Genomic DNA, 22,496 nt, shown 5'->3' on the forward strand with positions numbered 1-22,496 from the left:
CCCTCATCCAGGCCACCTATAAAAATGACATACAGCAGTGGACCCAATAAATGAAAGCTGTTTTTGTCTTAGGTTGCCATTGCTACCCTGTAGAAACCCCTCCCCATTTACAAAATATCACTGCCTGTATTTAACTGCAGTGTATGGTAATACCTTGCCAGATCAGACATGACAGCTGTGCAGCTTCTGTGAAGCAATCCCTTTTGTATAATTTTCTTTAGTTAGGTATGTCCCTGGTGTGTGAGAATGAAAAGGCAGGTCGGGTGTCTTAGAAATGTATGAATTGAGAGCCTGAGTAGGCCACTCGGCCACTTGAGCCTACTTCATCATACAATTATGTCACGGCTGATAGGATTACTCCACATTCCAGTCCACACTCAATAACCTTTTACCCCCTTTTTCAAGAATCTGTCCACGTCATCCTTCAAAATATTCAAAGACTCCCTGTTTCTGCCATCTTTTGAGGAAGTGAGTTTGTGGGGAAACATTACCACTATGCCACTGTCACTGGGCTAGTAATCCAAAGGTCTGGGCTGATGGTCTGGCGAACTTTGGTTCAAATCCTAGTACTGTTGCAGTGGAACTAAAATTCTACTTATAAGTTTGAACATGAAAGCAAGTCTCAGTTTTGGTGACTATGAAACTATTATTAGTTAAAAACCCACCTGTTTCACTAATGTCCTTTAGAGAAGGAAGTCTGCTGTTCTTACCTGGTCTGGCCTACATGTGACTCCAGACCCACAGCAATGTGGTTCACTCCTTTCTGCTTTCTGAAATGAATGAGCATGCCATTCAGTTCAAGAAAAGTTGGAGATGGGCAGCAAGTCTCTGGTTTGTTGCCCTTGCCATGTGCTAGTGAGGCGAGGAATAGGGAGAGAGAGGAGTTAAACACGTGGCTACAGGGATGGTGCAGGAGGGAGGGTTTTGGATTCTTGGATAATTGGGGCTCTTTCTGGGGTAGGTGGGACCTCTACAAGCAAGGTGGTCTTCACCTGAACCAGAGGGGTACCAATATCCTGGGGGGGACATTTGCTAAGGCTGTTCGGGTGGGTTTAAACTAATTCAGCAGGGGGATGGGCACCAAAATTGTAGTTCGACTATAGAAAAGGTTGAGAGTAGGGTGGTCCGAAATAAAGTTTCAAGGAAGCAAGATGGCAGCGGCAAGCAAGAAGTTGGATTGAAGTGTGTCTACTTCAATGCCAGGAGCGTCGGGAATAAGGTGGGTGAACTTGCAGCATGGGTTAGTACCTGGGACTTCGATGTTGTGGCCATTTCGGAGACATGGATAGAGCAGGGACAGGAATGGTTGTTGCAGGTTCCGGGATTTAGATGTTTCGGTAAGAACAGAGAAGATGGTAAAAGGGGCGGAGGTGTGGCATTGTTGGTGAAGGACAGTATTACAGTTGCAGAAAGGATGTTTGGTGACTCGTCAACTGAGGTAGTATGGACTGAGGTTTGAAACAGGAAAGGAGAGTTCACCCTGTTGGGAGTTTTCTATAGGCCTCCGAATAGTTCCAGAGATGTAGAGGAAGGGATAGCAAAGATGATTCTCGATAGGAGTGCGAGAGACAGGGTAGTTGTCATGGGGGACTTCAACTTTCCGAATATTGACTGGGAACACTATAGTTCGAGTACTATAGATGGGTCAGTTTTTGTCCAGAGTGTGCAGGAGGGCTTCCTGACACAGTATGTAGATCGGCCAATAAGGGGCGAAGCCACATTAGATTTGGTACTGGGTAATGAGCCCGGCCAGGTGTTAGATTTGGAAGTAGGTGAGCACTTTGGTGATAGCGATCACAATTCTGTAATGTTTACTTTAGTGATGGAAAGGGATAGGTGTATACCACTGGGCAAGAGTTATAGCTGGGGGAAAGGCAATTACGATGAGATTAGGCAAGATTTAGGGAGCATAGAATGGGGAAGGAAACTGCAGGGGATGGGCACATTAGAAATGTGGAGCTTACTCAAGGAAAAGCTCCCGTGTGTACTAGATAAGTATGTACCTGTCAGGCAGGGAGGAAGCTGTAGAGTGCGGGAGCCGTGGTTTACGAAGGAGGTGGAATCTCTGGTCAAGAGGAAGAAGGCGGCTTATGTTAGGATGAGATGTGAAGGCTCAGTTAGGGCACTTGATGGCTACGAGGTAGCCAGGAAAGACCTAAAGAGAGAGCTCAGAAGAGCCAGGATGAGACATGAGAAGTTGTTGGTGGATAGGAACAGGGTAAACCCTAAGGCTTTCTATAGGTATTTAAGGAATAAAAGAAAGACGAAAGTAAGATTAGGCCCAGTCAAGGATAGTAGTGGTAAGTTGTGTGTGGAGTCAGATGAGATAGGGGAAGCGCTAAATGAATATTTTTCAACAGTATTCACTCTAGAAAACGACAATGTTGTGGAGGAGAATTCTGAGATACAGGCTACTAGACTAGGTGGGATTGAGGTTCACAAGGAAGATGTATTAGAAATCCTTCAGAAGGTGAAGATAGATAAATCCCCTGGGCCGGATGGGATTTATCCTCGGATCCTCTGGGAAGCCAGGGAGGAGATTGCCGAGCCTTTGGCATTGATCTTTAACTCGTCATTGTCTACAGGAATAGTGCCAGATGACTGAAGGATAGCAAATGTGGTTCCCCTGTTCAAGAAGGGGAGTAGAGACAACCCTGGTAATTATAGACCAGTGAGCCTTACCTCAGTTGTTGGAAAAGGTCATAAGGGATAGGATTTATAATCATCTAGAAAAGAATAAATTTATTAGGGATAGTCAGCACGGTTTTGTGAAGGGAAGGTCGTGCCTCACAAATCTTATTGAATTCTTTGAGAAGGTGACCAAACAGGTAGATGAGAGTAAACCGGTTGATGTGGTGTATATGGATTTCAGCAAGGCGTTCGATAAGGTTCCCCACAATAGGCTATTGTACAAAATGCGGAGGAATGGAATTGTGGGAGATATAGCAGTTTGGATCGGAAATTGGCTTGCTGGAAGAAGACAGAGGGTGGTAGTTGATGGGAAATGTTCATCCTGGAGACCAGTTACTTGTGGTGTACCGCAAGGGTCGGTGTTGGGTCCACTGCTGTTTGTCACTTTTATAAATGACCTGGATGAGGGCGTAGAAGGATGGGTTAGTAAATTTGCAGACGACACTAAGACGACATAGATAAGCTGCAGAGCTGGGCTGAGAGGTGGCAAATGGAGTTTAATGCAGACAAGTGTGAGGTGATGCACTTTGGTAGGAGTAACCGGAAGGCAAGGTACAGGGCTAATGGTAAGATTCTCAGTAGTGTAGATGAGCAGAGAGATCTTGGTGTCCATGTACACAGATCCTTGAAAGTTGCCACCCAGGTTGACAGGGCTGTTAAGAAGGCATACAGTGTTTTAGCTTTTATTAATAGAGGGATCGAGTTCCGGAACCAAGAGGTTATGGTGAAGCTGTACAAAACTCTGGTGTGGCCGCACTTGGAGTATTGCGTACAGTTCTGGTCACCGCATTATAAGAAGAATGTGGAAGCTTTGGAAAGGGTGCAGAGGAGATTTACTAGGATGTTGCCTGGTATGGAGGGAAGGTCTTACGAGGAAAGGCTGAGGACTTGAGGCTGTTTTCATTAGAGAGAAGAAGGTTGAGAGGTGACTTAATTGAAACATATAAAATAATCAGAGGGTTAGATAGGGTGGATAGGGAGAGCCTTTTTCCTAGGATGGTGACGGCGAGCACGAGGGGGCATAGTTTTAAATTGAGGGGTGAACGATATAGGACAGATGTCAGAGGTAGTTTCTTTACTCAGAGAGTAGTAAGGGAATGGAACGCTTTGCCTGCAACGGTAGTAGATTCGCCAACTTTAGGTACATTTAAGTCGTCATTGGACGAGCATATGGACATACATGGAATAGTGTAGGTTAGATGGGCTTGAGATCGGTATGACAGGTCGGCACAACATCGAGGGCCGAAGGGCCTGTACTGTGCTATAATGTTCTATGTTCTAAGTGCTGATCTTGAGTTTTCACAACAGGTTGTTGGATCTCAATGAGCCAGAAAACACCTCAGTGAGATAAAGCCCTTAATAATCAGACTTCTCCCTGAATTTGTTGTCATAGTCCATCACACAGCCTGGGAAGCCTCAAGGAAGATCTGTGTAATTGTTATAACATCGAGTTAACACAGCTTGGCAAGGGTCCCAACTCTACTGAGGTGCTCTCCTCATTTGACTGGATATATGCTTTCCCTGTGAAGGCAGGCTGTGCCTGTTCATGGATGTTATTTGAAGAATGAAAGTTTTTTTCAACTATTTATCAGATATTTCATATGTTGAGACCTAATTCAAATTACACAACGTAATGGGCTACAAAATGAATCAGAACAGAATAGCAGACAAAAATACATCCCTCCCTGATGCTCTTAATGCATTTTACACTCGTTTTGAATAGAAGGTCAGTGAAATTGTGTCACCTGTTCCAACAGCCTTGGAAGCACCTGTTCCTTCAGTCACCACTGTAGACGTTAGGCTGGCCTTTTTGAGAGTGAACCCATGGTCAGTGACTGGCCCAGATGGAGTTCGTGGCCATGCACTTAGATCATGTGCCTACCAGCTGGCAGGAGTATTCACTGATATCTTTAACCTCTCCTTACTATGATCTGAAGTCCCCACGTGCTTCAAGAAGATCACCATCATCCGACAAACACATACAATGTGGCTCAATGTCTACCGCCTGGTGGTTCTGATTTCCATAATTATGAGGTGCTTGGAGAGATTAGTCATGGCTCGCATCAACTGTAGGCTCCCAGTCTGCCGTGATACTTTGCAATTCACCTACCGGTGCAACAGGCCCATGGTAGGCACCATCTCCCTGGCCCTATACTCATCCCTGGAACATCTGGATAGCAAGGATACCTCTGCTAGGCCCCTACTTATTGACTGCAACTCCACCTTCAACACTATAATTCCAAACAGACCAATCTCCAAACTCTGAGACCTAGGTCACTGCTCTCCCCTCTGCAACTGGATCCTTGATTTCCTGACTGTCAGACCACAATAAGTGAGAATAGGCTCCAACACCACCTTCACGGTAATCCTCAGCACCAGCATTCCGCAAGGCTGCGTACTCAGCCTCTGACTATACTCCCTATACGCTCAAGACTGTGCGGCTAAATTCCATCCTAACTCAGTCTACAAGTTTGCTGATGACACCACTGTTGTAGGCCGGATCTCAAACAATGATGTGTCAGTACTGGAAAGAGATAGGGTATGCTTGGTGGCATGGTGTAAAGATAACAATCTCTCCCTCAACATCAACAAAGCAAAAGATCTGGTCATTCAGGAAGCAAGGTGGAGGGCACGTCCTGTTCACATCAATGGTGCTGAGGTGGTGATGGTTGAGAGCATCAATTTCCTAGGAGTGAATGGTCGCCAACAGTCTGTCCTGGTCCTCCCACTTTGATGCTATGGTCAAGAAAGCACAATAGCGCCTCTACTTCCTCAGGAGGTTAAGGAAATTTGGCATGCCCAGAAAGCCTCTTACTGATTTTTATAGATGCACCATAGAAAACATTCTGTCCGGATGCAAAACTGCCTAGTACGGCAAGTGCTCTGCCCAGGACGATAAGAAACTACAGAGTTGTGAACACAGCCCAATTCATCATGCAAGGCAACCTTCCATCCATCCGTTCCATCTGTACTCATCGCTGCCTTGGGAAAGCAGCTATTATCATCAAAGACCCCTTACACCCCTGTTATAATCTCTTCCAACCTCTCCCATCAGGCAGAAGATACCTCCTATGGGAAGAATGCTGTGAAACTTGAAAAGGTTCAGAAAACATTTACAAGGATGTTGTCAGGTTTGGGAATGTATGAGCTGTAGGGAGAGGTTGAATAGGCTGGGGCTGTTTTCCGAGCACCAGAGGCTGAAGGGCGACCTTATGAGGTTTATAAAATCATGAGGGGCATGGATAGGGTGAATAGGCAAGGTCTTTTCCCTGGGGTGGGGGAGTCCAAAACTAGAGGGCATAGGTTTAAGATGAGAGGGGAAAAATTTAAAAGGGACCTAAAGGGCAGCGTTTTCACACAGAGGCGTGGTGTGTGTATGGAAGGAGCTGCCATAGGAAGTGGAAGAGTCTGGTACAATTACATTTAAAAGGCGTCTGGATGGCTGTACGAATGGGAAGGGTTTAGAGGGATATGGGCCAAATGCTGGCAAATGGGACTGGATTAATTTAGGATATCTGGTCAGCAGAGACAAGTTAGACCAAAGGGTCACTTTCTGTGCCGTACAGCTATGTGACTGTAAAAGCTTAAATACATGTACCAACAGATTCAAGAACAGCTTTTTTCCCACTGTTATTAGACTTCTGAATGGACCTCTCAAATTTTAAATTTTATGTTGATCTCGCTGTTTGTGTTCCATCTTGCAGCTGCAACATTGTATTGTTTGCTCTGTTTTAGGACCTTAATGAGCTTTGTATGGTTTGATCTGCCTGTACTGCATGCAAAACAAAACATTTCGCTGTACTTAGCTACATGTGACAATGATAAATAAAATCAAATCAAATATTGGAGAGAGATTTTTAAAATTTTTTGCTCTAGTTTAGCTTTAATTTCAATAAGTGCCAGTATATGGTGCAGTAATATTGTGAAACACAATGTTGAGTCACACAGCAAGGACATGTTTCATAAATAGTTCAAACAATGAAATAGGAGGCACTTATAGAGCCAAAATGCAATTAGAATTGATAAGAAAGACCACTGAGCAAATATCCACACATCAGTGTTACTCAGAGGTCTTTTAAGCAGCCTTTTTCAGCTGTCACTGATATCTGGGGATTCTGTTTTTGCAGTGAGGCAGATTTAATTGGAAGGGTGGAATCTTTCTCTGTGTAATAGGTTGGCAACCAGGCTTGCTAATAATAGGATTGGCTGCACTATAACTAAACAAGATTGAGTCTGAAAATAATTTGGATATGAGGAGCATGCCAGGATTCAGAAGTGCATTGAATCTTTTATGGCTGTGTCATTCCAAATGATTTCTCTTTCAGACCCTTCTATTTCATGGAGAAATTTTAATTTTATTAATGGACTAGTCCCATTGACACAATGTACCCATGCAACTGCTTGAAGACTCTCCCATACCATTCCCTGGAAGCAATGTCAGAGCATCTTCTTTAATACTTTTATAGTATTGTTATGAACTATAGAGGGTACACAAGAGTGGGCCAAGGTGACTCATCCTGTTGTTTTGCACTTTAGCTATTTTTTTTATTTTCCTCACACCCTGTGAGTAAGTACATTTGGATTTCCGTGTTGCTCAAGTTTTTATTTTCCACTGGTTTTCAAGCACCTGTACCCTGAAGCAGCAATATTTTAAATGGTGTCAATTTATTTTTTATGCAAAGACATCACTATCATGTAAAGAAACCTCAGACAAAGAGAAATCTATTGACAGCTGTGTGTAGGTGGCTGCAGCTCACTCCTATGAGTCATTGCTGCTGAATCTCATTTTAAGAGGTTGTGTAGCATTTGTTTTTATTCCTGAAAAAAGTACGGTATGTTACATACAAAGCGTTCAGGATAACTTGACTGCTTTAACTCCTCAAACTAAATTCTTAATCCCTGTGATGTACTTAAAAGTCCGATATTAATAGTGAACTGAATTCTGTTAGCCATATAGCTCAGATATTTTTTTCAATCAGCATGTTCAGACATGTTGTGATACAGCTGGGATAGGTGGGACTCGAACCTAGACATTCTGGCCCAGAGTTATGGATAATACCACTGCGCCACAAGAACCTCCAATCAATTCAGGTGATGGTCATAATCCTCTTCAGTAATCGAATGGCAAATTGTATTTTTATAGCAGTGGATTGTGAGTGTTTTCCCTGACATTTTGGGGTCACATTCTGTGATTTGTTGATTTTTCTGTGAAGGCCACAAAACAATGCCCTTCATCATAGTATATACTTTAAGTTTAAATTCAAACAGAAAAGATAATTTGCAATGCCACAAGTTGCCCTGGGTGCTTTGGTTATGTTTTATAGCATCAATTGTGATGCAGAGCATTTGAACTATATTCAGACTTGAATTTTAAACCTCACTAAATGTTGTCAGGTGCTTTTCTTAAGGTAAATACTGTTATAATATTTGCCAATATTACAGGAAATGCTGTGGTCTAAAGCACTCCATGCTGAGCTGGGATGTGGTTCACCTTTGACCGCATTCTTTGAATTGACTAAGTTTTTGCTTCATACGAATTGGGGAGGGACATAGAGAGGAACATTAATTGGAGGATTGTTTCTTGTAGGTTGTATCTGTGCATGTAGGCTAGCTTGGAAGAAGTAGTGCAAAAATCCACTTACCTTCCAAATTGGAAATGGCGTAACATTGTAGAAGAGAATGGTGAAGGGTCAGTTAGAGTTTTAATATATTAAATTGGTCTGTTGCAGTCATGTTTGTTTGTGGTTCAGCAATCTTGGAATGTCAACCATAATGTGACATTGCAGCAGGACATCTTAAGCATCAATAAATCTTCTATGTATTTGTCATAAAAAATGATGGTGCCAATACATTTTAAAAAAAGGTGTAAAAGCTCTTACAGTGTTGCCTATTTTCTAAAGGGTTGATTTTCAAAGACTGCTTACCTGCACTTGCAAAGTAGGGCATATCTCCAACGTTTTACAAGAGGTAAACACTAGCTGCTTGTTGGGTTTGTGTAATACGTGCAATCTAGATTAGATCAGGTTTATGTTTGAAGAGGAAGTGATATGAGAAATAAGTTGCCCATGCTGCTATAAAATCTGAATTGTTTCTGTTAAGTGGAAATTTGGCATGAGGATTTTATTTTTCTGGGCTTGGAAATGCAGTTTGTAGGATTTTGCTGATACAATATTCACAACAACTAGCTTGAACATATGAGTTGCTGAAGAGTTCCACAGAATATCTTGGTTGAATTACCGAGAGTAGTATATCTTAACCTTTTTGTGTCTCTATTTCTGCATTGATTCCTGGTATAGAATGTAAATCCCTGGACTACAACTGAGGTGAATACTTCTGCAATGCTCGATATTGCAGTTCTAGTACTGATCAGTCAATATCCTTTTTGGAAAGATTTGGTTTATATCTTGTGCTAATCTGAATTAACAGTTTGGAGGGTATGACTCTTGGTGATGATGTCTGTGACCAGCATGGTTGGGCCTCGGATCCTTTCTTCTTGACATTTTTAATTAGTTCATGGGATGTGAGCGCCACTGAAAAGGTTATAGTGAGGTAGTTTCTTGAAGTGCTGCAGCCCATGTGTTGTAGGTACAATTATAGTGTTGTAAGGTGTGATTTTGGCTTTGCGATGATGAAAGAACATATAGAGAAGTGCATGGCTACTTTAAGGGCATGTGACTGAAGTGATAGTAGGGGAACACTTTGGGCCTCATGATCATAATTCCATTTATTTTAAAATAGTTATGGAAAAGGATAAGCCTCTCATAAAAGTTAAAGTTTTTGATTGGAGTTAGGCAAATTTTAATGGTATGAGATAAGAACGTTCAAAAGTTGATTGGAGTAGACTGTCGGACGTCTGATAAGTGGGAGGCTTTCAAAAGTGTGACAATGAGAGTTCAGTCATTATGTCCCTGTTAGAGTGAAAGGTAAGGTTGGTTGTATTAGAGAAAAATGGATAAATAAAGATGTTGAGGTTCTAGTCAAGAATAAAAAAGAATCATAGAGATAAGTAACTGGGTTCAAGTGAAGAAGGGTCCCAAACTTGAAACATCAACTTTCCTGCTCCTCTGATGTTGCCTGGCCCGCTGTGCTCCTCCAGCTCCACACTGTGGTACCTCTGGGTTCAAATTAATCTCTTGAACAGTGTAAAGAGTATAGTAGCATTCTTCAGTGGGAGATCAGGAAGGTAAAGGGAGATATGCGATACATGTTTACATTAAGAGCAAGAGAGCAACTAGTCAGAGTAGGGTGCCTTAAAGATCAAAGAGGTTGCCTTTGAGTTGAACCTCTGGAGATTAGAGAGCTATTTAATAAATGCTTTGTTTCAGCTTTGAATGTGGACAAAGAAATGGCGGCTAGAGAACTCACAAATAAATACTGATGTTGTGAAAACAGTTCACATTACAGAAGAGGAAGTGCTGGAGATCTTAGAAAATATAAAAGTGGACAAATCTCTGGGACCTGATCTAGTGTATCTCTGGAAGTTAGGGAGGAAATTGAAGGGCCCCTTGCAGAAACATTTGTACCCTCTATAACTACAGGTGAGGTGCCTGATGACTGGAGAGTGGCTAATGTTGTGCCTTCATTTATGAAGGGATGTAAGGAGAAGCTTGGAAACTACAGTGAGTCTGACTTTGGTGGTGAGAACATTGTTGGAAGTGAGTGTGAAAGATAGGATTTATATGCATTTGGAGAGACAAGGAATGGTTAGGAATAGTCAGCATGACTTTGTGTGAGGGAAATTGTGTCTCACAAACTTGCTTGAGTTTTATGAGGAAGTAACCAAGAAGATTGATGAGGGCAGAGCGGTAGACATTGTTTATTTGGACTTTGAGTAAATCCTTTGACAAAGTTCTGCATGGTAAACTAATTAGTAAATAAGATCACATGATACAAGGTGAGCTTGTTAATTGCATACAAAATTGACTTAACGGCAGGCGACAGAGAGTGATGGTGCAGCATTGTTTTTTGGACTGGAGGCCTGTTACCAATGATGTTCCACAGGATTTGGTGCTGGGTCCACTTTTGTTTGTCATTTATATGATTTAGATGAGAACATAGAACGCATGGTTATATATTTGTGAATGATGCCAAAATTAGTGGACAGTGAAGAAAGTTGTCTAAGATTACATAGAGATCTTGATCAGTTGGGTCAATGGGCTGGATAAATGACAGGTGTCACATTTTGGCAAAACAAACAAGGGCAGGACTTACACAATTAAAAGTCAGGCCTTGGGTAGTGTTGTAGAACAGAGAAACCTAGGGGTTCAGGTACATGGTTCGTTGAACTTTGCATTACGTGTAGACAGGGTGGTTACGAAGACATTTAGCACATTTGCCTTCTTTGCTCAGACCTTTGAGTATAGGAGTTGGGATGTCATGTTGAGGCTGTACAGGATGTTGGCGAGCCCTCTTCTGGAGCACTGTGTCCAGTTCTGGTTGATCTCTGAAAGGAAGGATATTATTAAGCTGTGAGGGCTCAGAAGAGATTTACCAAGATGTCGCTGCGAATAAAGGGTTTGAGTCAGATAGAGGCTGGATAGGCTGGGACCTTTTTCACTGGATCATAGGAGATTTAGGGTTGACCTTGTTGAGGTTAATAAAATTATGAGAGGTATGGAAAGTGTGAATGGCAGGTGCCTTTTCCCTGGGCTGCGGGATTTCAAGATTAGGGGCATATTTTTAAGGAGAAAGGTTTTAAAAAGACAAAAGGGGTGATTATTTTACACAGAGGGTGGTTCGTGTATGGGGTGAACTTCCTGAGGAAATGTTGGATATAGTTACAGTTACAACGTTTAAAAGACATCTGGGTAAGGACATGAATAGGAAATGTTTGGAGAGATATGGAAGCGCAGGCAGGTGGGACTAGTTTAGTTTGGGATTGTTGACGGCATGGACTAGTTGGACCGAAGGGTTTGTTTACATGCTGTATTACTCACCACTCTCTGGGTGAAGAAAATTCTCCTCATTTTAGCCCTAAATGGCCTACCCCGTAGATTGTGGTCCTTGGTTCTGGACTCCCCTGCCATTGGGAACATCCTTCCAGCATTCATCCTGAACAGTCCTGTTAGAATTTACAGGTTTCTGAAATTCCTACTCCCACCTTCCATTCTTCTAAACCCCAGTGATCCAGTTTCTCTTCATGCATTATTCCTGTCATCTCAGGAATCAATCAAACCTTCGTTGCACACCCTCCATACTCAGAACATCCTTCCTCAGGTACGGAGATCAAAACTGTATAAATATCGTGGGTATGGCCTCACTAAAGCCGTGTACAATTCAAGACATCCTTGCTCCTGTAATCAAATCCTCTTGCTATGAAGGCCAACAGACCATTTGCCGCCTTCACCATTTGCTGTACCTCCATGATTACTTTCAGCAACATGTGTACAAGGAGACTCAGTCCCTTTGCATCTCCCTGTTTCCCAATCTATCACCATTCAGATAATTTGCCTTCCTGCTTTTGCCACCGAAGTGGATGACCTCACAATTATCCACATTATATTTTGTCTGCCATGTGTTTGTCCACTCACTCAGCTTGGCCAAGTCACAACAAAACATCTCTGTATCCTCCTCACTGTGCACCTTCCCACCTACCTTTGTGACATCAGCAAACTTGGAGATATTACATTGAGTTCCTTCACCTAAATCATTAACATATATTGTGAATAGCTAGGGTCCAAGCACTAATCCGTGTAGTACCCCACTTGTCACTGCCTGCCACTCAGAAACAGACTTGTTTATTCCTACTGTTTGTTGCCAAACATTTTCTATCCATTTTAGGACACTACCCCCAATCCCACGTGCTTGAATTTTACACACTAGTGTCTTATGTGGGACTTTATCAAAAGCCGATTGAAAGTCTAAGTAAACAACATCCACTGGCTCCCCCCCTTATCATCTCTACTGATTACATCTGCAAAAAATTCCAGTAGATTTGTCAAGCATAATTTTCCTTTGGTAAATCCTTGCTGATGCTTTCCAATTCTGTCACTGTTTTCCAAGTACTCTGCTATTAAATTTTACATAATGAACTTTAGCATTTTCCCCAGTGCAAAATGCCCAGGTAAGGACTTCTGGGTTAAAGGATTCAGCATTATGGTACATGCAAATTCTGAGTACACTTGAACTGGGCTTTCTTTTGTGACGTTGAGCTCATTGTAGGACATTTTTAATCAACCTGTTCAGACCCACTGCCTCCCACTCCCTCCAGATCCCTCTGCCCTCACTCTCTTCGGTCTCACCCACCTCATACTCCTCCCCGTCCAGATGCAACCCCCTATGCCTACCGTGCCTCTCCAAATCCATTCTCCTGCTGTTCCTCCAAATGCTTGTTTGCTCTTGCCACGTATTGGCCAAAGTCTGCATTCACTGGAGTGTAGGAAGCTGAGGGGTCACCTTATGGAGTTTTATAAAATCATGAGGAACATAGATAAGGTGAATACCAAAGATCTTTTCCCTAAGTTAGGGGATTTCAGGACTAAGGGGCATATTTTTGAGGTGAGAGGAGAAAGATTTAAAAGAGCAACTTTTTCAAATAGAGAATGGTTCATATGTGGAATCAATTGCCAGAGGAAGTGATGGATGTAAGTATGTTTACAATAGCTAAATGACATTTGGACAGGTACATGAATAGGAAAAGTGTAAAGGGCTATGGGCCAAACACAGGCAATATTTTTTATCATTCATGGGATGTGGGTGTCACTAGACTGGCCAGTATTTATTACCCATCCTTCATTGCATTAAGTGTCACCCACTTTGCTGTGGGTCCACAGTCACATGTAGGCTAGACAGCAGTTTCCTTCCTAAAGGGCATTCATGAACCAGATTGTCTTTTCCTGATAATCGACAATGGTTTCATGGTCATCATTAGACTTCTAATTTCAGGTTTTTATTGAATTCAGATTCCACCATCTGCTGTGGCAGGATTTGAATCCAGGTCCTCAGAATAATACCAGATTCTCTGGATTAATAGGCTTAATGATAATACCATCAGACCATCACCTCCGTCCTGGGATTAGTTTAGTTTGGGGAAACTTGGTCAGCATAGACGGGTTGGACTGAACAGTCTGTTTGTGTGTGGTATGACTGTCTGATTCAGTGTTGTTCTGATCATGATGCAAATGGACGCAGGCTGCTTCAGTATCTGAGGAATGATGAATGTGCTAAACACTGCGTAATCATGTGTGAACATCCCCACTTCTCACCTTATGATGGAGGGAAGGTCATTGATGAAGCAGCTGATGATGTTTGGGCCTTGGAGACCCTGAAGAGCTTTTTCAGTGATACCCTGGAGTTGAGATGACTGGCTTCAGACAGCCACAACCGTCATCTTTTGTAACAAATTGACTTCAACCAGAAGAGAGTTTTCCCTGTTTTCATTGCCTCCAGGTTTGCTCGGGATCCTTGACGCCACACTCTGTCAAATATGGCCTTGATGGCATGGGCAGTCACTTATTCCTCTCCTCTGGAATTCAGCTGTTTTGCCCATGCTTGAATCAAGGCTGGAATGAGATCAGTAACTGACTGGTTCTTGCGGAATCCAAACTTAGTGCCAGTGAGCAAGTCATTTATTAAATACTGATTGTATTCTTCTACAAAATGTGTGATGGTAGTTTGAATGAAAATAATTGCTTCAATACTTTATTTCCCTTTTACTAGTTGATATAAAATCATATAGACCACTACATACTTGTTCTTAACCATTCAAACAAAGTGTGAACAGAATTGTTGTCATGGTTGATCCTATACGAGTGAACCATATTGTTATGGGCTTTGTACTGCAGTGTCAAACAATTTAACTTCTGATAAAATATTTAACTTTGTTGTTTTTGACTGTTCTCAACATTATGGCATATTTTAACATTAGACTCTAGCCTAGTAAGGTACATCAACCAGCAGAGAAATGTTGATGTTTCTGAGTTAGATGAACATGATTTTGACTGAATCAGATCATTAGAATCAAACATTGCATCAGTTCTCACCTTGAGTAATTCATTGTAAATATTCAGTTGAATTAGATTTTGCTTCGCCTTTGCTCATTGAACTCTAGGATCTGACAGAACTGGTTCATTGCAAACTGCAGCTATGCACCAAATGAATGTAGTTGAAGACAGTTGCTGGCTACCTTGTCAGTATGCTCTGCAAAAGTGAGATGACTCCTGTTTACATTTTTTGGCTTTATTAATAATTAACGATATTGAACTACTGAACCTTGAAGGACCATGATGCTTTGTTGTATTATTTTTCCCCTGTTGCTTAAACCATGAGCTGAAATCTAATTTTAAAAATGTTCTAGAGGATTTTTTATTGTCATGTTCATTCATATTTCTATTTCTTTCCCTAGAGATGAGTAAATGTTAACCTATTAGTGACAGAAACCAGGTCATATGCTTGAGAGTTTGAAATTTAGAATTTATTTTGATTTGACTTTGATTTGATTTGAGTTTATTGTTTGCACATTTACCTAAGTACAGTGAAAGATTTTGTTTTGTGAGCAGGCAGATCACAACATACAAGGATAGACATATCATAGGGTGAACAGAGCGAGTTGTACAAAGTTACAGTTGCACAGGAGGTGTACAAAAGCAAGATCAGCATTAGATTTGAAATTAGAGAGGTCCATTTAACAGTCTAATAGCAGGGAAGAAATTGTTCTTGAACCTGTTGGTACCTGTCTTTAAGCTTTTGTATTTTCTGCCTGACAGGAAAGGTTAGAAGAAATTATAACTGGGGTGCGAGGGGTCTTTGATGTTGGCTGCTTTTCCGCAGCACCAGGAAGTACAGATGGAGTCAATGGATGGGAAGCTAGCTTGTGTGATGGCCCAGATTGTGTTCACAACTCCATGTACTTTCTTATAGTCTTGGCAAGAGCAGTTGTTATACCAAGCCGTGATGCACCCGGATAGAATGCTTTCTATGGCACATCTGTAAAAGTTGGCGAAGGTACTTGTGGACATAATAAAAACCAAAAGAACTGTGGATCTTGTAAATCAGGAACAAAAACAAAGTTGCTGGAAAAGCTCAGCAGGTCTGGCAGCAACTGTGGAGGAGAAAACAGAATTAACGTTTTGGGTCCTGTGATTCTTCTTCAGAACCCTTCCTTATGGACATGTTGAATTTCCTTAGTCCCCTGAGGAAGAAGAGGTGTTGTTGTGCCATCTTGGCTGTCGTATCTACATGGGTGGTCGGACAGATTGTTGGTTATCATCTTTCCTGAGAACTTGACGCTGTCGACCCTGTCCACCTCAGCTCCATTGATGTAGATAGGGCACGACCTCCTCCTTGCTTGCTGAAGTCAATGATCAGCCCTTGAGTTTTGCTGATATTGAGGGAGAGGTTGCACCATGACAACAAGCATCTATCTCTTTCCTATATTCTGTCTCGTCATTCTTTTAAAAACAAAACTGTAGGCATCCTTCTAAGAATGGGAGCAATTGTGCATGGCAGTATTGTGCACACAAAATGTGTGATCTCTTTTATACTAAGGAGAGAGAGCAGAGGCAGTTTCTGTCACAGCTTGGGAGAAACCACAGATTTGTGTCTCTTCACAGTTAGTTGAAGAATGACTTTGGAAGGTCCTTGGGATCTAATCTTGTTCGCTTCTTCCATGTGGGAATAGTGCATTATATGAATGACTTTTCATTAGATCACCTTCAATTCATTTTCACCCATTATTGATTGGTGGTGTTAGCCAGAGATCCCCTTCTCAACATGTGAATATGTTTAGGGCTACCTTTCTTGTCTATCCTATATTGTATACTTCACTTGTTTAAAAAGTGCAGATCCCTTAAGGAAGGAACCTTGATCATGCTCTATGCATGGCGATGAGAGACTAGGCTTTGTGCAATATATCACACATTTGTAGATAAAGGTCTGGATTTAGTTTCCCCAAAGTGCTGATTGGGAGGCCAACCCTGATTCTTTTCAGGTATATTGACTGAGTTCAAACTGCATGAGGCTACTTCAGCCTTCTGTAAATAGAAGAAAAGTTGCAGAAATTTCCAAAAAGGATTGGTTTGGTTTGGTTTAGAACATTGGTGTAAAGCCCTGACACTTGTCTATTCCAGCACAATACTGATAATTAGTGCACAAATTTGATGCTGTCACTCAAGCTTGCTGGCATGCCTGATTTCCCATGGTCAGCCCTCTTCGTGGCAACAGTGCTATGTGTACTTTGTTCTCTAACATTTTGTCAAACCATGGGGAGTCTTGAAAAATTATTCATTCATAGCATGTGAGTGTCACGTGTGAATGTCAAGGGGAGATTGTTAAATTTGTAGATCATCTACCTCACGGTTGTGACATATGAGTAATTCTTATTTATTAAGCTGAAACTTTTCTAGCCTTCAACTGCTGTGTTCAGTTTTGTGAACATATTCTACTGATGCACCAGGGAGGGTAAATCCTGTCAGTAAAGACAGAAGCAGACATTCTGGCAAAAAATATCCTTTGGGAACATAGATGAAGAGTTAGCCCTGACTGATCTTGATATGAGGTCAGTGTCACCTGCTACGCTTGTGATCAACAGTCTGTGACATTAAAAGTGATATTGCTGAATTCTTTGGGATTTAATGCTTTTTTGATTGGCATCTGAAAGTACCCACGGCTTCACCCTTAATTGTACAAAATATAAAATCTGTTAAAAGGTTAACTTGTTGATCAGGTCTGTGCCACCGAACAATGTCTCTGAGAGGTTTTTTTTCCCCACAACTGATGGTTTTGTCTGAATGAAGATGTACAACACAAAGCAGACCATTTAGCCCGACCAGTTCATAATGACCTTTATGCATCCAGGCAAGTCTCCTCTCATCCTCTGTCATCTAATTCATCCTTCTTCCTCCTCCTTATCTAGATTCCCCTTGAGTGCTATTTATCTTAACTACTACATGAAAATGAGTTTGTCATTCTTGCCAATCTCAGATCAGTTATTATTGTTTGTTGAATATGAAGTGCTTTTTACCTGGAAGTTTTACAAAGAACCGAGGAGCTTCTGTGCAGCCTCCAGATAAATTTCATCATGAAGTATTTTCTTTTACGTCCAAGCCCCCAAAATCTGATGTTATTGTCTTGCAACATTGGGTTTTCTTTTTGGTTTGAAGATGTTATGCAATGTTAAAAGAGGACAAGGATTTTTTTGCTTTGCTGTCTCTCCTGTTTCAGGTATGGGAGAAGTTGTTGTGTCCAAAGATGTTCGGGTGCAGGCTGATTCATAGATATAATAATATGGGAAGAGCTCATCCAGTCGGTTTCTCTTTGCCCTTTTTTACAGTCTCACTGTTCCAGACTTGCTCTTGAGACGTTGCCATATTCAAGCCATTTGACACAATTTGGAATGGTAACAATTTTGTAGTGAGTAGTTATTAAAGGAGAAAAACATCTAATGGGAGGCTGTTGCTTTCCACAAATGGGAAGGTCTGTGAACAGAGCTAACAGCAGCTGCTCTGTCGGTTTGAATGAAACGTTTTTTTTTGCAAGCGCACAGAGAAGGCTCTGCATTGATTTTCGGTAAATCATCTCGTGTGGGCTAAAATAAGCACAGGGGAAGGAATAGCTGTGCATTGTGACGCTCCTACGAAAAGGAACATAGTGTATCTGTATCTGTGAAGTGCTCAAATTTGGCACGGCTCCCGGTGACCTCTCATTCAGCAGCTGGAGGAAGTCTGATTCTGAGCTCCTCGAAAGAACAATTGGCTTGTCATAGCTGTAATGGGGGCTTTCTCAAAGAGAAGGCTTTGGTGAACTGGATGCTTAGCATGTTACGATCCAACTGATTTGAATAAGGAAAGCTCCCTTTTGTAAGCACAATGTCTGTTCCAATATAAGGCAACACATAATGCTGTGGTGAGTTGATTTAAATTTTTAGAAGCTGTTTTAGTTGTTTGATAATGCAGCTGACACTGGCCTGTTCTTGAAATTTCAGATGCAGTATACTAAGGTTGTGTTAAATATGGATCTTTTTTATCTTTAAATCTTGGAATAAGCTAATTAGATATAGCTTTATTTGTCATCCACAGTAGAAATTTGATTGACTTTAAAGCATGGCATGCCTGAAATTCACAAAATGATAAGTATCTCATTGTGTGTTAAATGAGAGGCACTTTGTGTTTAAGTATTGCACATTACTGTATTGTTTCAGATATTGTTTTAGGATTGTCACTTTCCTTGGTTCTCTTCCTGTTCCCTTTCTCATTCACTTTTCTCCCCAGGTTCCAAACTTGATTGTCTGGACCTTGTGACAATACTTTCCTCAGTGCGTATTCATTTTTAATGAAATTCCAGATGTGTGTAAACAAGTGATTACATCCAGTACAAAATGCTGATTGGTTTTTAAAGCTGCTGTGAGTGGTTATAATGTGTTTTTGTAAATTACTCGGGAGCAATGGTATCTTATTGAGTACCAGTTAAGCCTTGTCAAAGGGCATCCATGAGAAACTTATAGCATTATATTCCATACTGTCCTTATTTTATTCCACCTGAAATAGAAAGAGACTCTCCAACATCTCTCCCATCCAGTTATACATGATCAGCATCTGTCAGTGCATAAGGAAATCATGTTCTTTAATTGCAACCAAAAAAGGCCTGTTTTGTCTTAGGGTTAATTGTTAATTTAAAACAATGGGAACTTCCCAGTACCATCTGTGCAAAGGAGGTTAATTGTCATTTGTTATGTGCTGATGCATCAAAAATGGGTGACTGTACTTTGTATCTATACAGCTAGAATTAAAATTGCTTTTCACATTTAAAAACTGTTTTTGGTACATTTCGACATACTGAACATTGAATAATTAACAGTTAAGGTGTACAAATCAACATTTCTTAAAAAATGTGGCACAAACATACATATCATTTGGATCATTTGTATGATGCCTATGTTATAAAAGTATCATTCCATTGTAGAAAAATTTGAGTATGCATCCAGCCCTAATGTTTTCTTTTTTTTCAATACAATATTGTGGTATAACAGTATGACTGCAGTGCTGTGGGATTATCAACCCTGTTTCTCAAACTGTTTTCAGTGTTTCTCACTTGTAAGTGAATGCAAAGCTGTAGAAAAGGGTGATGTTAATATATTGAGGTACAGTAAAAGTAGTTTGCAATTCTTTAATTGCTTAAGCAATCCAAAGTGTGGTTCATTCAGGCTTATTTTACTTGGAGTATGGCCTGATTATGTTGAAGTGTTCAACGTTGAATTGTTTTGTGTCTCCCGACATCACCTTTCAGTAATAATCCCACCAACATTTGTTGTATTATAAAAGAAAATATAGCATTTAATGCTGTTGATTGATTTAAAGTTACTAAACAATTGTGGCACGTAGTCCTGTGAACATGGAGAGTTTTTGTGATTTCTCCATTGTTTGGTATCCTGGGGCCTGAGCAGCTGAAACACCTTTATATTGGTCAGATATCATGTCTGTTTGGCCTTGTAATACCTCGTCAGGAGTAGTGAAGCTTCTGGATAAATTAGCATTTTCTGTATATAGTTTCACAGTTCTGCACAATCTTTCCAGTGTTTAACACTAGACTGTAGTACTTTGGTCATCTAAGTTGTTATTTGGGCCTTTTAAGAAATATGAGAGTAATGCTGTTAGATTCAGGTGCATTGGAATCTTCATATTGTCAGTAGCTATCTGCTGTATAATTCTGTGCCTCTTTGTTGAAACGAATTTAAAATGTGGTTCATCTTTGTTTGCAAAAATGTGTTCTATTTAGTATGAATGCAGCTGACTTGTCCTGCAGTCCTGATTTGTCTTGATATTGTATGGAATAAGGGTGTCTATAAGTAGGTCACAGCAAAGCAGGCAACTGAATGAACAAAATGAGTGGAAGAATTATTTATTCATGTGTTACAGGGATCTCAACGAACAAATACTAGTGAGGGAAAATTCCAGCTATTAGCTTCAAGTATGACCTCCTGTGAGGCTCAGTATTGAATAATATTCTTGGTGATCCTATTCATTTGACTATTTCACCTCACTTTTATCAATGGTTTTGAGGAATGTGTTCTGACACACTAAATAATTAAGTATTTGTTTCAGATTTCACATTTTTTCACAAGTACCTTCTGGAGTCCTCATTGAGTACAGTGGAGACATTTGATACTCTCTGGTCTTGCAAACTATCACAACCGGAAAAATCCCTGCAACTAGTTAACTTGACTGCCTAGTGTTGCTGCAAAGGCGAGAGTCTGATTGGCCAATGCCGAACACCAATGAACATGAAGCTACCTAGTGGAGAATTGCAGTGAAACCCCTGTCTAAATCCATTGTTATTTTTAGAAAGTGATGGCGTATTGTTTTCAGGGAAGCACCTCCTAACTGTGAGCTCTTGCATCTTAGAAATTTTAATGTTCTTCTCTATGAGCCCTGGAAGGATTACAGCAGCATTTCTGTGTAAAAAGCATAAATATCTTTTCAAAATTTTAAGTTTATTCATCAAATATTATGAATGGTGGAGTATTCTGAAGCACAGTGTATTTTTTAAAATCACATCTCATTTGTTATAGCTACACAACAAATGACTTTTGGGCAGACTGTGTAATGAAAGAATATCTTAATTTTATAGGCTGGTTAAAAGCTTTAATATTTAGATGGGCTGGTCAGCTTCCCAATCAGTTTTCTGTTGAAGTAATTGCTGTTTTCTGGAAGTGGAATGTTGTTATGGAGAGTGGTTTTGAAATATTACCTTGCAGAATCCCTTATTGTCCAACCGCATCACATCAGCAGCCTTTCTCCCATGAGTTGAAGCATCCCACGCTGCCCTCTAGGACTCCTGCTGATTCATTCTTCTGTTGCTTGCACTAGAAATCTTAGTGAATGCAAGAGCCAGGACTGAGTGAAGGGAGACTGAGCCAGATGACCACAAAAATGGGAGGGAAAAGCCAATGCAAAATGAAACATCAAAGATGAATGGTGTCACCTATGCTGGTTTTCAAAGGGAAACAATCCTACTTGTACAGCTCTGTTAAATACTGCTGATAGATTCAGTGTTTTAGTACAATTGTTACGTGCAGTTTTGAGACTTTGAGTCATGTCACACCATGTGCATGTATTGGTCTATGTTATACATATAAACTTATGCAATAAAAATGTCTGTCATGCTGACACAAACCGATGTGTGCAATTGCAGACTCTTTAATGGGCCTTTACATTCCTGCTGCAGTCCCAGTATGTGCTTACAACTTGTGTAGTATTTGATTTCAGAGTTGCTGTGTCTAAATAATTATTATTTTAATTTGAAGTAAGATAGAATTTTTTATTTACCCATTTCTGCTTGATGTGCATTTGTCATCTTCAATGTCCTTTCGTTCTTGACTGTGGCTGATTATTTGCATCAAGTCATCTATTGCGCGTTCTGATGTGGGCTATGGAGCCCAATTACAGATCTGTGTGGCTTTCCACAGCGTGGTCAAGAATGAATTGTCTGATTCTGGTGGGAATGCCAACTTTCTAGCTTGTCTTTTGTGCTTAGCTGCCTGTATTAGCTGTTTGGAGGAAACAACACCAATACTTAAGATTGTTCGTCAGGCAGTTCTTTCCTGTATGTTTTTCTCCCAGCCATTGGTGAACATAATACATTTCCTGAGGTTCACCTTCAAGGACTCTTTGAATCTTCATCTCTGCTCACCTCATGGTGTTCAAGTTTAAGTGGTGACTGCCTTTGGGATTTATTGTCAGCCATATATACTGCATATTCACGCTATCTGTGCTGATGATGGAACACTTCAATTGCAGTTATTTCTGCTGTTTGGAAGTGCTTCAGTGTTGAGCACTTTATCCTCTCATTTTATGGCCATGATGTTCTAAATG

General features: G+C 40.9%; 1 protein-coding gene across 3 annotated transcripts in view; it reads left to right on the forward strand.

The window, feature by feature from the left end:
• LOC125448288 (R3H domain-containing protein 2) overlaps positions 1 to 22,496 on the forward strand; it is a 265,250-nt gene that overhangs the window by 66,241 nt on the left and 176,513 nt on the right. The window contains exon 1 of one of the 3 annotated variants that reach the window (XM_048523499.1): positions 18,410 to 18,531. The exons of 1 other annotated variant lie outside the window; for it this stretch is intronic. The gene's annotated coding sequence lies outside the window, so the exon portion shown is untranslated. Of the gene's footprint in view, positions 1 to 18,409; positions 18,532 to 18,606; positions 18,626 to 22,496 lie in introns of those variants that run through there. One more of the 3 variants, XM_048523500.1, reaches the window with a different exon arrangement.

This window comes from Stegostoma tigrinum, chromosome X (assembly GCF_030684315.1).
Source record: "Stegostoma tigrinum isolate sSteTig4 chromosome X, sSteTig4.hap1, whole genome shotgun sequence".
Classification (NCBI taxonomy): Eukaryota; Metazoa; Chordata; class Chondrichthyes; order Orectolobiformes; family Stegostomatidae; genus Stegostoma; species Stegostoma tigrinum.